Source organism: Etheostoma spectabile, unplaced genomic scaffold (genome assembly GCF_008692095.1).
Source record: "Etheostoma spectabile isolate EspeVRDwgs_2016 unplaced genomic scaffold, UIUC_Espe_1.0 scaffold00007802, whole genome shotgun sequence".
Classification (NCBI taxonomy): domain Eukaryota; kingdom Metazoa; phylum Chordata; class Actinopteri; order Perciformes; family Percidae; genus Etheostoma; species Etheostoma spectabile.
The window spans coordinates 29,918-42,881 of NW_022603524.1; the positions used below are offsets into that span (position 1 = coordinate 29,918).

Genomic DNA, 12,964 nt, shown 5'->3' on the forward strand with positions numbered 1-12,964 from the left:
CTGCAACATACAGACACACACACACACACTTACATAGACACACATACAATGACATACGGACACACACACATAGACACACACACACACAGACACCATACACACACATAGACACACTTACACATACATTCAGAAAATACAGTCACACACACACACACACACACACGCACAGGAACATAGACAGCTTTAAGGCCCCCCGCTGGAGATCAGATATAATGCAGCTTTAACCTAGTTTCATGATGTTATGTTACACAGACCCGATACATACAGACCCAGTACACACAGACCCAGTACACAGACCCAGTACACAGACCCAGTACACACAGACCTAGTACACACAGACCCAGTACACACAGACCCAGTACACACAGACCCAGTACACAGACCCAGTACACACAGACCCAGTACACAGACCCAGTACACACAGACCCAGTACACAGACCCAGTACACAGACCCAGTACACACAGACCTAGTACACACAGACCCAGTACACACAGACCCAGTACACACAGACCCAGTACACAGACCCAGTACACACAGACCCAGTACACACAGACCCAGTACACACAGACCCAGTACACAGAGACCAAGTACACAGACCCAGTACAAACAGACCCAGTACACACACAGAGACCCAGTACACACAGACCCAGTACACACAGACCCAGTACACAGAGACCAAGTACACAGACCCAGTACAAACAGACCCAGTACACACACAGAGACCCAGTACACACAGACCCAGTATACACACAGAAACCCAGTACACACACAGAGACCCAGTGCACAGAGACCCAGTACACACACAGTGACCGAGCACATAGACACAGTATGTACACAGACCTAGTACACAGACCCAGTACACACAGACCCAGTAAACACAGACCCAGTACACAGACCCAGTCAACAGACCCAGTACACAGACCCAGTACACACAGACCAGTACACATAGACACAGTATGTACACAGACCTAGTACACAGAGCCAGTACACACAGACCCAGTACACAGACCCAGTACACACAGACCAGTACACAGACCCAGTACACACAGACCCAGTAAACACAGACCCAGTACACAGACCCAGTCAACAGACCCAGTACACAGACCCAGTACACACAGACCCAGTACACATAGACACAGTATGTACACAGACCTAGTACACAGAGCCAGTACACACAGACCCGGTACACAGACCCAGTACACACAGACCCAGTACACAGACCCAGTCTACAGACCCGGTACACACAGAGACCAAGTACGCAGACCCAGTACACAAACCCAGTACTGTACTGGTCTAACAGTTTATTTCTTGGTTATATTAAACTGTAGAAACACAATATAATTATTAATAACTTCATAATATAACATCAGATATTCACCAACACGGGACACTTTGAGAGGAAGAAAACAACATATCAGAATCATTCAGTTTAATATCTGCAGTCACATCTCCCCCTCGAGCGCTGTTTCCTACATTTCCCAGAATGCCATTCAATAATCCAGAGGACACATAGTCAAACACCACTGCAAACAAAGTGAGAAAAGATAAATTATTAAAGTAAAAGATTTATATTAAATTATAATATGGGACTTTATTCCCAAAATATTACGACTTTATTCCTGAAATATTGCAACTTTTTCCCTAAAATATTATGACTTTTCCCCAAAAATATTACAACTTTTTCCCTAAAATATTATGACTTTTCCCCAAAAATATTACAACTTTTTCCCTAAAATATTACAACTTTATTCCTGAAATATTACAACTTTATTCCCAAAATATTACAACTTTATTTTCAAAATATTACGACTTTATTCACGAAATATTACAACTTTTTCCCCAAATATTACGACTTTTTCCCCCAAATTACAACTTTATTCCTGAAATATTACAACTTTATTTCAAAATATTACGACTTTATTCCCAAAATATTACAACTTTTTCCCTAAAATATTACGACTTTATCCCAAAATATTACAACTTTATTCCCAAAATATTATGACTTTATTCCCAAAATATTACAACTTTATTCCTGAAATATTACAACTTTATTCCTGAAATATTACAACTTTATTCCCAAAACATTACAACTTTATTTTCAAAATATTACGACTTTATTCCCAAAACATTACAACTTTATTTTCAAAATATTACGACTTTATTCACGAAATATTACAACTTTATTCCTGAAATATTACAACTTTTTCCCCAAATATTACGACTTTTCCCCAAAATATTACGACTTTATTCTGAAATATTACAACTTTGTTATTTAAAATATTACGACTTTATTCCCAAAATATTACAACTTTATTCCTGAAATATTACAACTTTATTCCAAAATATTACGACTTTATTCCCGAAATATTACAACTTTATTTTCAAAATATTACGACTTTATTCACGAAATATTACAACTTTTTCCCCAAATATTACGACTTTTTCCCCAAAATATTACAACTTTATTCCTGAAATATTACAACTTTATTTTCAAAATATTACGACTTTATTCCCAAAATATTACAACTTTATTCCTGAAATATTACAACTTTTTCCCTAAAATATTACGACTTTATTCCCGAAATATTACAACTTTATTCCTGAAATATTACGACTTTTTCCCAAAATATTACGACTTTTTTCCCAAAATATTACAACTTTTTCCCCTGAAATATTACAACTTTATTCCCAAAATATTACAACTTTATTTTCAAAATATTACGACTTTATTCACGAAATATTACAACTTTATTCTTGAAATATTACAACTTTTTCCCCAAATATTACGACTTTTTCCCCAAAATATTACGACTTTATTCCTGAAATATTACAACTTTGTTTTCAAAATATTATGACTTTATTCCCGAATATTACAACTTTATTCCCGAAATATTACAACTTTATTCCCAAAATATTACAACTTTATTCCCGAAATATTACAACTTTATTCCCAAAATATTACAACTTTATTCCTGAAATATTACAACTTTATTCCTGAAATATTACAACTTTATTCCCAAAACATTACAACTTTATTTTCAAAATATTACGACTTTATTCACGAAATATTACAACTTTATTCCTGAAATATTACAACTTTTTCCCCAAATATTACGACTTTTCCCCAAAACATTACGACTTTATTCCTGAAATATTACAACTTTGTTATTTAAAATATTACGACTTTATTCCCAAAATATTACAACTTTATTCCTGAAATATTACAACTTTATTCCCAAAATATTACGACTTTATTCCCAAATATTACAACTTTATTTTCAAAATATTACGACTTTATTCACGAAATATTACAACTTTTTCCCCAAATATTACGACTTTTTCCCCAAAATATTACAACTTTATTCCTGAAATATTACAACTTTATTTTCAAAATATTACGACTTTATTCCCAAAATATTACAACTTTATTCCTGAAATATTACAACTTTTTCCCTAAAATATTACGACTTTATTCCCAAAATATTACAACTTTATTTTCAAAATATTACGACTTTATTCACGAAATATTACAACTTTTTCCCCCAAAATATTACGACTTTATTCCTGAAATATTACAACTTATTTTCAAAATATTACAACTTTATTCCTGAAATATTACAACTTTATTCCCAAATATTATGACTTTATTCCCAAAATATTACAACTTTATTCCCGAAATATTACAACTTTATTCCCAAAATATTACAACTTTATTCCCAAAATATTACAACTTTATTCCCAAAATATTACAACTTTATTCCAAAATATTACGACTTTTTTCCCAAAATATTACAACTTTTTTTTATATTATGACTTTTCACCCAAAATGTTACAACTGTTTTCCAAAATATTACGATTTTTTTCCGAAATATTGCAACTTTTTCCCTAAAATATTACAACTTTTCCCCCAAAATATTACAACTTTTTCCCTAAAATATTACGACTTTATTCCCAAAATATTACAACTTTATTCCCAAAATATTATGACTTTATTCCCAAAATATTACAACTTTGTTCCCGAAATATTACGACTTTATTCCCGAAATATTACAACTTTATTCCTGAAATATTACGACTTTTTCCCCAAATATTACGACTTTTTTCCCAAAATATTACAACTTTTTCCCCCAAAATATTACAACTTTATTCCTGAAATATTACAACTTTATTCCCAAAATATTACAACTTTATTTTCAAAATATTACGACTTTATTCACGAAATATTACAACTTTATTCTTGAAATATTACAACTTTTCCCCAAATATTACGACTTTTTCCCCAAAATATTACGACTTTATTCCTGAAATATTACAACTTTGTTTTCAAAATATTATGACTTTATTCCCGAAATATTACAACTTTATTCCCGAAATATTACAACTTTATTCCCAAAATATTACAACTTTATTCCCAAAATATTACAACTTATTCCCAAAATATTACAACTTTATTCCTGAAATATTACAACTTTATTCCTGAAATATTACAACTTTATTCCCAAACATTACAACTTTATTTTCAAAATATTACGACTTTATTCACGAAATATTACAACTTTATTCCTGAAATATTACAACTTTTCCCCAAATATTACGACTTTTCCCCAAAATATTACGACTTTATTCCTGAATATTACAACTTTGTTATTTAAAATATTACGACTTTATTCCCAAAATATTACAACTTTATTCCTGAAATATTACAACTTTATTCCCAAAATATTACGACTTTATTCCCAAAATATTACAACTTTATTTTCAAAATATTACGACTTTATTCACGAAATATTACAACTTTTTCCCCAAATATTACGACTTTTTCCCCAAAATATTACAACTTTATTCTGAAATATTACAACTTTATTTTCAAAATATTACGACTTTATTCCCAAATATTACAACTTTATTCCTGAAATATTACAACTTTTCCCTAAAATATTACGACTTTATTCCCAAAATATTACAACTTTATTCCCAAAATATTACGACTTTTTTCCTGAAATATTACAACTTATTCCTGAAATATTACAACTTTATTCCTGAAATATTACAACTTTATTCCCAAAATATTACAACTTTATTTTCAAAATATTACGACTTTATTCACGAAATATTACAACTTTATTCCTGAAATATTACAACTTTTTCCCAAATATTACGACTTTTTCCCCAAAATATTACGACTTTATTCCTGAAATATTACAACTTTGTTTTCAAAATATTATGACTTTATTCCCGAAATATTACAACTTTATTCCCGAAATATTACAACTTATTCCCAAATATTACAACTTTATTCCCGAAATATTACAACTTTATTCCCAAAATATTACAACTTTTCCTGAAATATTACAACTTTATTCCCAAAATATTATGACTTTATTCCCGAAATATTGCAACTTTATTCCCGAAATATTACAACTTTATTCCCAAAATATTACAACTTTATTCCAAAATGTTTAAAAAAATTTCCAAAATATGACTTTTTTACGAAATATTACAACTTTTTTTAATATAATGACTTTTCCCCCAACATGTTACAACTGTTTTCCAAAAAATTACGATTTTTTTCCGAAATATTGCAACTTTTTTCCCTAAAATATTACAACTTTATTCCCAAAATATTATGACTTTATTCCCAAAATATTACAACTTTGTTCCCGAAATATTACGACTTATTCCCGAAATATTACAACTTTATTCCTGAAATATTACGACTTTTCCCCAATATTACGACTTTTTTCCCAAAATATTACAACTTTTTCCCCCAAAATATTACGACTTTATTCCTGAAATATTACAACTTTATTTCAAAATATTACAACTTTATTCCTGAAATATTACAACTTATTCCCAAAATATTATGACTTTATTCCCAAAATATTACAACTTTATTCCCGAAATATTACAACTTTATTCCCAAAATATTACAACTTTATCCCAAAATATTACAACTTTATTCCCAAAATATTACAACTTTATTCCAAAATATTACGACTTTTTTCCCAAAATATTACAACTTTTTTTATATTATGACTTTTCACCCAAAATGTTACAACTGTTTTCCAAAATATTACGATTTTTTTCCGAAATATTGCAACTTTTCCCTAAAATATTACAACTTTTCCCCCAAATATTACAACTTTTTCCCTAAAATATTACGACTTTATTCCCAAAATATTACAACTTTATTCCCAAAATATTATGACTTTATTCCCAAAATATTACAACTTTGTTCCGAAATATTACGACTTTATTCCCGAAATATTACAACTTATTCCTGAAATATTACGACTTTTCCCCAAATATTACGACTTTTTTCCCAAAATATTACGACTTTATTCCTGAAATATTACAACTTTATTTTCAAAATATTACAACTTTATTTTCAAAATATTACGACTTTATTCCCGAAATATTACAACTTTATTCCTGAAATATTACAACTTTATTCCCAAAATATTACGACTTTATTCCCAAAATATTACGACTTTATTCCCAAAATATTACAACTTTTTCCCCAAAATATTACAACTTTATTCCCAAAATTTTACGACTTTATTCCAAAATATTAAAAAGAAAATCCAAAATATTATGACTTTTTTACGAAATATTACAATTTTTTTTTAATATATTATGACTTTTCCCCCAAAATGTTACAACTGTTTTCCAAAATATTACGTTTTTTTTCCGAAATATTGCAACTTTTTCCCTAAAATATTACAACTTTCCCCCCAAAATATTACAACTTTTCCCTAAAATATTACGACTTTATTCTTGAAATATTACAACTTTATTCCCAAAATATTATGAAATTATTCCCAAAATATTATGATTTTTTTCTCAAAATATTACAACTTTATTCCCAAAATAATACAACTTTATTCCCAAAATATTACGACTTTATTCCAAAATATTAAAAAAAAAATTCAAAAATATTATGACTTTTTTACAAAATATTACAAATTGTTTTTTTTTTTAAATATTACAACTTTTTCCCCAAAATGTTACAACTGTTTTCTAAAATATACGACTTTTTTCCAAAATATTAAATTCTTTCTTAAATATTAGGACCTTTCCCCATAGTTTGACCTTTGAGGTATAAGTACTCCATCCCCCAACATTACTACGGGAGTACTTGAGTAAAAGTACTTAGTTACATTGTGGTGGTGAGCTCTTGGAAACAGATAAATTGAACTGGTTTTCGTCGTTGATCTTTTTGACCCACTTGTGCCCCCCCCCCCCTCTGTCCATGGCTGCAGACATGTTGCAGTCGTCCCCCGTAGTATTGCTGGGGTCCCAGTTGGTGTAGTCGCTGGTCTCGTCACTGACCCAGAACCAGACGTCCAGGGTGCAGGTGTAGCGCAGTCCCAGCCACACGTAGTAAGTGGTGGCCATCTTGGCTCTCTCCTGGACCCAGAGCTGCTGGTCCAGGTTGGCGATGGAGACCAGGTCGCCATAGAGATCTCTGCAGTAGTATAACGCGTCCTCCCAGGTCCGGTTCTCCTTGATCAGGAACAGAGAATCTGTCAGGAGAGAAGGGGGGTCAATCAGGGGCGGAGTCAGTCGGGGGAAAATAGTTGGAAATGGTGAGCCCATAATTCTTGTAATACCCAGTAAATAGAGTAAATGAAGCAGATGTAGATGAAGAGCAGCGTCAGAGACCTGCTGCTGGACTCACCGTCGTAGCAGAAGAAGGTTTTGGTTTCATTACAGTCATCAGAGCTCCAGGCTCCACCTGACGTAGTCATAGCACAGGTCTTCTTAGGGTCACGGTCAGGGTCAGGGTTTTCTTCATCCCAGTTGTGAAAGAGAAGTGCTCCCATCAGACCAGCTCCAGTGAAGGTCCCTGAACAGGCCGATCCAGAGTTTTCATCAGGTTCCTGGGTGTATAATAACATATAACCGGGGTCTGTCTTGAAGTCCTCCAGCTGCTGGACTCCACTGATCAGGTCAGTGTGATTGGTTCTGCAGTAGTTCTGAGCCTCTCGCCAGGTCATCTCATCTGTACTGACATTAAATGTGTTGCCGCATGTCTGTTGCGTTCTGTGAAACACAGACAAAAGTTTTGGTTCTTTTTTAGTCTCATAAAATTCTACATTATCTTTATTTCAAAACAATAATGTGATATCAATTCAGAAACTATCAATTTTTCAAGAGAGAACAGACTCCATGCGCCACACATTGTCAACGTCATAGCAGATAAATTATAGTCGGAAGCACAAGAGTCGTCATGCCATCCGTCATTCGTCATCCACCCACAGTCCTCCTTATTGTTGTTGTAATTATCGGCTGTCCTGGAGACCATTACTATCGTTGAACTCCACCCCGGGCCGAGACCAGCGCCAGTCTCTCTGCAGCCCAATCCAGGCTCCGGCTGGTACATGGTGCTGGAGTCTCTTCATGTCTTCTGGTTAGACACTGTGGCCAGGCCAGTGTGGTTCTTTCTGCAGTACTTCTGGGCTTCTTTCCAGGTTTGTTCTGTCCAATGAAGCGGTAATGACACAGCTGACCCCCAGTGGGACGACCTGACCTGATAACAGAGAAGAAACTGCAGCGATGGAGCTGATAGCTACACAAGCGTCTGCTCATTTAAATATAACTATAACAAAAGACAAGACTTCAATTTTTAAAATGAAAAACTGTGTTTATAAATACGCTAAAAGTGTTGATTATTTACACAGAGTCTGGTGGAGATTTGATGCTTCTATACATGATAAAAGTAGTGATTATTTACATGGAATCTGGTGGAGATATGCTGCTCTATACATGATAAAAGTAGTGATTATTACATGGAGTCTGGTGGAGATATGCTGCTCTCTACACGCTAAAAGTAGTGATATTTACATGGAGTCTGGTGGAGATATGCTGCTCTATACAGGATAAAAGTAGTGATTATTTACATGGAGTCTGGTGGAGATATGCTGCTCTCTACACGCTAAAAGTAGTGATTATTTACATGGAGTCTGGTGGAGATATGCTGCTCTATACAGGCTAAAAGTAGTGATTATTTAGTGGAGTTTGGTGGAGATATGCTGCTCTATACAGGCTAAAAGTAGTGATTATTTACACAGAGTCTGGTGGAGAGATGCTGCTCTATACACGCTAAAAGTAGCAATATTTACACGGAGTCTGGTGGAGATATGATGCTCTATACATGATAAAAGTAGTGATTATTACACGGAGTCTGGTGGAGGTATGCTGCTCTATACATGATAAAAGTAGTGATTATTTACCATGGAGTCTGGTGGAGATATGCTGCTATATACATGATAAAAGTAGTGATTATTTACATGGGTCTGGTGGAGATATGCTGCTCTATACACGCTAAAAGTAGTGATTATTTACAGGAGTTTGGTGGAGATATGCTGCTCTATACACGCTAAAAGTAGTGATATTTACATGGAGTCTGGTGGAGATATGCTGCTCTATACACGCTAAAAGTAGTGATTATTTACATGGAGTCTGGTGGGTTTGGTGATGGTGATTTCTGTTTCATGTTAAACTAAAAGGATCTTACTCTTTAACTAAAAGGTCTATCTCTGTAGGGATCTATGCCATAATGTTGCTACACACTTAGAATAATAACCTGAGTCTGTCAGCAGCAACAACACAACTTTTAGTGGATGCTGAACATCTGTCCTGTAGGGTAACATTACAGCTTGTTTCTAACATTACAGCTTGTTTCTAACATTACAGCTTGTTTCTAACATTACAGCTTGTTTCTAACATTACAGCTTGTTTCTAACATTACAGCTTGTTTCTAACATTACAGCTTGTTTCTAACATTACAGCTTGTTTCTAACATTACAGCTTGTTTCTAACATTACAGCTTGTTTCTTACCCATCACAATGAACACAACCAGACTCCACTGCATCTTCGCCCTGTTAGAAGATAATAAACAGTTATTTTGGGATGAAATCAGGATTATTTTACTCGATTACTTGTTGCAGTTATTGAAGAAACAACAAAGTTAAACAAGTCAACAGTGTGACACCTTGAAACGGGACATTTGCATTCAAACGTTGGATGTTTTGAATATGTCTTAAAATAAATAATATGAAAATGATTTCCATTATATTCAAATGTTGGCGTAGTGAGTTTAGCCGTGGGGGGGGGGTGAAACAGACAGAACAACAGGCTGTCTTTATGTTTAGGGATGCTTCGTATAACCCAGTCCCTCAGGATGCAAATCACACATTTACCTATTCATCACATTCAGCTGCATCTTAAAGGGTATACTCTGGTTTATTTGGTAAAAGTAGTGATTATTTACATGGAGTCTGATGGAGATGTAGTGCTCTGTACACGCTAAAAGTAGTGATTATTTACATGGAGTCTGATGGAGATGTAGTGCTCTGTACACGCTAAAAGTAGTGATTATTTACATGGAGTCTGGTGGAGATATGCGCTCTATATACACTAAAAGTAGTGATTATTTACATGGAGTCTGGTGGAAATATGCTGCTCTGTACACGCTAAAAGTAGTGATTATTTACATGGAGTCTGGTGGAGATATGCTGCTCTAGATACACTAAAAGTAGTGATTATTTGCATGGAGTCTGGTGGAGATATGGTGCTCTATACAATCTAAAAGTAGTGATTATTTACATGGAGTCTGGTGGAGATATGCGGCTCTATACAATCTAAAGTAGTGATTATTTACATGGAGTCTGGTGGAGATATGCTGCTCTATATACACTAAAAGTAGTGATTATTTACATGGAGTCTGGTGGAAATATGCTGCTCTGTACACGCTAAAAGTAGTGATTATTTACATGGAGTCTGGTGGAAATATGCTGCTCTGTACACGCTAAAAGTAGTGATATTTACATGGAGTCTGGTGGAGATATGCTGCTCTATTACACTAAAAATAGTGATTATTTGCATGGAGTCTGGTGGAGATATGCTGCTCTATACACACTAAAAGTAGTGATTATTTACATGGAGTCTGGTGATAAGAAGTAAGTCGCTAAAATAACAGTAAATTAACTAGCAGCTCCTAAAAAAAAAAACATAAATGAGGTGGTGTACGATAATATAGCCTAGAGAAATAATTTTCAATTACCACCCCCTCTCCAGTTCAAAGTTGTTTACTAAATATTGAGAAATCAACAAAAAGACTTTGAAGGAAAAGTGGAATACTTCTCATGATATAAATCAGATTTTACATTCAGCGTCACGTTGAATACGATCCTCTTTGCAAAGCCACACACACATTAAAATGGGAAATTAATTTCACAGCTTCAAAAACGTTGAAAAAATGCAACAAATACCTCAAAAAATACAATAAACACCACACACACACACACACACACACACATTAAAAGTGGGCCAAGCGGCCGAGTGTGTAACTTACCTGTTGTGGAGGTCTCAGCTTCCCCCTGCTTGTTGCCGACGGCGACTAATTGATCACCTGGTCGTCTTCATTTGAATATTCAAATACCAGGTGTCAGATCTGCATCGCCCACACCCGCGCTGCGCGTCATCCTTATTTAGGGACGTGGAGACGACATGGACACCCCCGCTGCTGTGTCCTCTCAGCGTTTAGAGTCCATCATCAGATCTGCATGCTGTCGTCTTTGTCCTCGTCACCATGACAACGGCGATGAGTCTGATGGAAAATTTCTCACGTGTTAGGCATTTTTAGGCCCTAGTGAAAAAAGGGAAAAACACTTCAAAAAAGGGACAAAAATCTAACGTTGGGTCTGGGTCGGGTTAGGAGTAGGTGGACACACACACACACACCACACCTCAATTTTGACCGTATGGACAACAAGTTCATGGTCGGAGGGAAGACAACACGAGGGCTGGAGACACATTTTTGACATAATGCTATCAGATATCAAATACCCCCCCCCCCCCCCGATAATGAAGGTAAAACAGTCCACATTTCTTTTAATTTTTCTCATCGAATGTCTAAGACAACAAATACAAACGTGCAAGAAAGAGACAAAAATGTTTTTGTGTGTGTGTCTCTGTCTGTGTGTGTGTGGTGTGTGTCTGTCTTTCTCTCTGTGTGTGTGTGTCCTTCTCTCTCTCTATGTGTGTGTGTGTGTGTGTGTGGTGTGGTGTGTTCTGCCTGTGTGTGTGTGTCTCTGTCTGTGTGTGTGTGTGTGTGTGTCTGTCTGTCTTTCTCTCTGTGTGTTGTGTCTGTCTCTCTGTTTGTGTGTGTGTGTGTGTGTGTGTGTGTGTGTCTGCCTGTGTTGTGTGTGTGTCTGCCTGTCTGTGTGTGTGTGTGTGTGTCTGCCTGTGGTGTGTGTGTGGTGTGTGTTTCTGCTGTGTCAGCCTGTGTGTGTGTGTGTGGTGTGTCCGTGTGTGTGTGTGTGTGTGTGTCTGCCTGTGCGTGTATGTGTGTCTGCGTGTATGTGTGTGTCTGCCTGGTGTGGTGTGTCTGTGTGTGTGTGTCTGTCTGTGTGTGTATGTGTGTGTGCGTGTGTGTCTGTGTCTGTGTGTGTGTGTTTGTGTGTGTGTGTGTATGTGGTGTGTGTCTGTGTCTGTGTGTGTCTGTCTGTGTCTGTGTGTGTGTCTGTTCTGTGTGTGTGTGTACTGTGAGTGACGGCTCTTAGCGGCTGTAACTGGACGTCCCTCCGCCATCGCCATGAGCGTCTAAATTCCCGGATTCATTTCCTCTGGAAGCTTCTCTCAGCTGGGGAGGAGGATCTGTCGCCATGGCGTTTTGTTTTTTTTGTGTGTGTGTGTGTGTGTGTCTTCTATCTGTTTGTGTGTGTCTGTGTGTCTTAGTGCGTCAGACTGCGTGTTGAGCTAGGTTAGTAACAAGCCTTTCTGGGACATGGAATCACACAAATGGAAAATAGAAAGATAGAGGAGAGAGGAGCTCAGTGTGTCAGAGGAAGTCCCCAGCTGTCTAAACTATTACAGCAAAACCAAGAGAGACAGGGTAAAGAGAGGACCTGGTCGGGCTGTACTGCCCGCCTCTCTCTTGTTTTTTTTATATTATT

The 12,964-nt window shown here is 35.5% G+C and overlaps 1 long non-coding RNA gene and 1 pseudogene across 1 annotated transcript; both read right to left on the reverse strand.

Moving 5' to 3' along the window:
* Positions 1-4,687: 4,687 nt before the first annotated feature.
* LOC116678705 (uncharacterized) lies at positions 4,688-6,157 on the reverse strand. Its single transcript, XR_004329381.1, has 3 exons — positions 6,046-6,157; positions 5,588-5,595; positions 4,688-4,729 (listed from the first exon to the last, which is right to left on the reverse strand). It is a non-coding gene; the product is annotated as an uncharacterized LOC116678705 (long non-coding RNA).
* A 996-nt stretch (positions 6,158-7,153) lies between these two features.
* LOC116678707 (macrophage mannose receptor 1-like) lies at positions 7,154-8,534 on the reverse strand (annotated as a pseudogene).
* Between the last annotated feature and the right edge of the window lie 4,430 nt (positions 8,535-12,964).